The 4,756-nt window shown below is 37.4% G+C and overlaps 1 non-coding gene across 1 annotated transcript; it reads left to right on the forward strand.

Moving 5' to 3' along the window:
- Positions 1-4,374: 4,374 nt before the first annotated feature.
- Trnas-gcu (transfer RNA serine (anticodon GCU)) lies at positions 4,375-4,456 on the forward strand. Its single transcript has one exon. It is a non-coding gene; the product is annotated as a tRNA-Ser (tRNA).
- Positions 4,457-4,756: the final 300 nt, after the last annotated feature.

Consider the following 4,756-nt stretch of genomic DNA (forward strand, 5'->3'; position numbering starts at 1 on the left):
AATGAAACAATGATAAAATATAATAAAACAGAAGAGTTGAAAGAAAAAGCCCCTGTGGGCTTGTTCCATAAGTATAGGGGCTCATATAACTCAATATGGACTGCTCTCTCCAAATAGCAAAAAGCCAATCAATTAAATATATGAGAGAGCTTGGCTCTAAATCTTAGTTACAAATGTACTGACCTCTGTAACGCCCACGATAACAGACGTCGAATTTGTCAGCTCAAGAAAGGTAACGAATTCCGGAGCAAAACATCGCAAATGGTCTGGAAAAGGAACCTTAAAAACACCTTCCATAGATCTCTCGAGTTAGAAACAATCGTTCTCTCCTTTACCCGGGGGATGTATCGCTGTTTTATCTAGTCTCCAAAGTCTCTGGAGGGCTTAATAGGGCGAGAAGATTAATTGCGTCGTTTATGGGCCAATTTCCCCCATAACCGTCAGTCTCAGTTCGAGTCTGTTCCTCCGTTTGTGTTTGATGCCTCTGAGATGTCGAATGCTTTGCTTGTGCTGATTGACACCAGAGCAGAAGGTTTGAGCTGAAAGTATTACAAATACCGCCAAAGACCTACTAAACGGATTACTGGCTGCCTAACAGCAAGAGGCCGGGCCGTTATAAGGACAGGTGGCTCTAAGACAACCAGACTGAATGTAATAGATTACGAGGCAGAACTTTGTCTTGTAATTGGTTGTATTCGTCTGAGGTCGTAGAAAAAGCTGGCCTTCTGCCAGCATGCTTAACTAAAAACTTTTACTGTCTAGATATTCATGAATAATCGCAAAGAGGATTTTATATCTAAAATTAATTATCTCTTTTAATAATACAAGTACAAGGAGTTCCATACTGTACAAGGCAAAGCTATAGTTTAGCAAAAAATTACAAATAAAAAAAAGTATTGCCGTCCTCCCTTTTTAAGTTGGTAACATAAAGTCATTTGCATAAAAAGAATAATATTCAAATAGCCACAATATGAAGCATTACGCCCAAAATATCAAAATATGATAAATTTTCCAATACAATAATGATATTCTCATATTGCCAAACTTGAATGCATTTTGAAAATAAACAACTGGAATAGAAAAGTGGAATAGATATTACATAATGATCCATGAAGAAAAATGAATTTGCTAATAAAGATGTTGCAAATCCTCACAAATATGATTTGTATTTCAACGAAAACTTTTATTCAACATTAGGGCAAATTACGAAGGAATGAATGATAGTCTGTAAAGTATATATTATTCAAATGATTAGACAGAACTTTATTCTCACTTAATATTTTCAGTACCTTTCATTGAAGATAACACAACCTTTTCTGCAAATCTCTTCCTGCTGTGTACCTCTCTCTCTCTCTCTCTCTCTCTCTCTCTCTCTCTCTCTCTCTCTCTCTCTCTCGTTCAAGTACCCACTAATGTAAATAGTTTTGAAGCGTTCCTAAGAGTTTGCTGAAAAGGTCACAAAAGAAACCAACTGCTTTGTGTAAAGGGAAAACATTTCCTTTCTTTTTCGTGTCCAGGGCAGTTCCAGCAGAGACTTGTGGCTGAGATTTTCTTTCTCTGATTGTCTTGTTCCGTCGGCGACGTCTTTGAGGAAAGGAAGTTATGTGTGTGCTTGTACTGTGTTAGTTTACCAAGGTATAAGAGTTTATTTTGTCCTTTTTTGACTGTTTGCTGTGGGAGGTTGTCACTCGTTTATACATAATTATAGGAGAAGTGTGTGAAGTATTTTTTTTCTTTCTCTTTTTCACATTTATAAGAGAAAGGATTAGGATGAATTACTGGATATCTATCTTTATATCAGAAAGGCTTAGGATAGATAAATGGGATATCTGTCTTTAAATATGAGATACCTTGGTTATATTCCCGAGATTACACCTAATGATATGTTGACAACGACGAGTCCTGTAAGACACATACCACAGCTTTACTCTCTAATGGAACTTAACAACTATTGAGCGCCAAAACAAAAGAATTTAAAAGAATTCAGCAATGATGCTTTTTAAACAAAACGAGTATGTTATTGGAGGAACTCATTTGGATAACGTTATATTTCCAGGAACCTTAAGTTTCCGTATTCGAATGAACAATAAATTACTGCTTTCCTTTTTTACGAGACGAACTTGAATTGAGAAAATACATATTTATCATGAAATAGAGCCAAGAAAAAAATTAATTTGTCTCCCAGAAACAGCAGAAAATATATATACAAAAGAAACTTACTTGGCTAGACCAAACGCTAGGAAACAACAGATGTTCAAGTTGCCGGTAAGGAAGTAATAGAAATGAATGATGCGTGATTGGAAAATACATGAGGTTGAAGTTTTTTTTTTTCTCTCTAAATACTGTTGATTTTGTTTCTTACTATTTGTCTGATTAGCTCCTGTTCTCTGTGTCGGTATTTTGCTTTTTTACGAAACTTGTCTATGTTATTTGATAATTGTTAAAAAAATCTACAATTTACTGCAGTCTGTATTATGACAACCAAAATTCTTTTATGCAACAGTGAAGAACAAACAGTTGCCATGCAAATACATTTGCTCATTTTTATTGCTGTAAAAGAGTATAATTCAAATCACATTATCAATAGAAGGTAGTGCATGATATCTCTACAAGCGATTAATGAATTATTAGATAACTCTCTAAGCCTCAAAAAATAATATTTCCCAATGAATGAAAACAACGAGTACATCAGTATAAAAGCAAACAATTTTACCGAATTCAAGAACTATAGATCTCAAGACGAGTAAGAAGTGTCTCCTATGGTTTAACTTTGACCCAACGTAACAGGACAGACTCCTCCCCTTTAGAATCACTCAACTGTAAAACCCTCAGGGAGAAGATACAAATTTCTTCGCCGCTTCATCGACTTCCTTCAAGAAATACGAACCCTTATCCTAACTTTTGATATGGGGAGACCCGCCTCTCTCTCTCTCTCTCTCTCTTCTCTCTCTCCTCTCTCTCTCCTTTGCTATGCAAGTTATTGGACTGGAATGGGACATTTCTCGAGTTCAGCTTTGCAGCCAAAATTGATGGTTCCTTGCGGTTGCTGGCTTGTTACCCAACATCTGGTTATAACCGAAAGAGAGAGAGAGAGAGAGAGAGAGAGAGAGAGAGAGAGAGAGAGAGAGAGAGAGTCAGTCTCCATTTACGGCTTTATTGTTTTATTTTTATGCTATCCTCGCGAAGCTTTTGATGAATAGTTAATTTGGAACCTATCTGTTTTTTTATAAGACACAGACCATGTTGTCAGTCTTTAGAAGATACTATTAGTTAAGGTCTCTGCTCAGATCTGACACAAGATCAGAAGCGATAAGCCAGGAAAGCCTATATAGTAATTCTAGAGTGTATTCAAATAACACAAGAAACCTTTGATATAAACTAACACAACAAACACAATTTCTCTCAAAAGCTTGAAACATATCTTTACACTCGTAAATGTCATTGATGGAAAGAAAGAACACTTTGTCCAGAACCGGAAAAATGTTAAACTTGCGTAGTCTACTATACCAATTAATATAAAGAAATTACAGAAAGAACAGAAGATAAGGTTATTTATATTCAAGAATTGCCTCACAGACACCACAAAGATGAAATGAAAGAAGAGAACTGGAGTGGAAGTTATTCGATACAAGTGACCATAAAGAGTATGAAGTCCTGGGTTTTGGGAAATACACCGGAAGAAAATATAGACTCTTTATGATGTAAGTTCATTCTCAATCTTATAAGCAGTATTATGCCCCCATCTCCCTATTTTTCCTTTAGTCAGTTTCTTCTCCCCATATTCTTCCTTCTGCATTCCTCACTGTTTACTTACTACAGGTTTTAAGGTGCGTCCACACCACAGTAAAACGTCGGTAACTTATCGCACACACATCACTAACAGGTTGAATACAAGTCAACGACTTCTTGGTAGCCATGAGCAGTGCTTCATACGATTATCTAACATTGTCCAACATTTCGTTTGCCGCTTATGGTAGGTGACTTGTTTCCGGCATGTTTTAGATATGTGATGGATGTTATCGACATATTTATGATACGTTTAAAGGGGAGGAGTCTGTGTTGAATGTGTTGAATACTTATCGGTAGTCATGGCAAATGCTTCAAACGTTTAACTAGAATTCGTTCCCCACTTACAGTAGCTGACTTGTCTTTAACATGTTGTCGACGTATTTGCGGTAAGTTAGCGACGCGTTTATGACATGATTATGACCATAAACGTGTTTTACCGCAGCATAGGCACATCAAGTTACAGCTGCAGTAGACGTCAGATAAAATCTTATTCGCACCTGTACCAGGTAAACCACTCGGGCTCTATGAGTGTTGCCTCAGTCAGGTCCCTCATCACAAGAGCTCATAATGTGACAACATCTGAACGACGAGGTGGCCGAGAGGTTAAGGCGTTGGACTGCTAATCCTATAGGGTCTCCCTGCGTGGGTTCGAATCCCATCCTCGTCGAGAGATGCCTTTTCTGATCCCGTAGAAATAGGACAAGCGTATTGAGCTCATAATCTAATAAACAAAGTTCTGTTCCTTAAGAATTCCTGAGCGCATCTGTTGACATTAGCAGATGAATTAAATGCCTTTTCAGTTACTCGACTGTTGGAGGTTGCAGTTACAGTGAAACTAGCGAGGAAGGGAAGGAGGGTACTTGAAGTCATATCAGTATATACTGCGGCTCTCACCCAAGTTATCAGTATCCCAGTTTGGTGAAATAGTTTAAGGGACTCTCTGTCTGTTTGTCTGTTACTCCCTCCC

Source organism: Macrobrachium nipponense, chromosome 1 (assembly GCF_015104395.2).
Source record: "Macrobrachium nipponense isolate FS-2020 chromosome 1, ASM1510439v2, whole genome shotgun sequence".
NCBI classification, from domain to species: Eukaryota; Metazoa; Arthropoda; class Malacostraca; order Decapoda; family Palaemonidae; genus Macrobrachium; species Macrobrachium nipponense.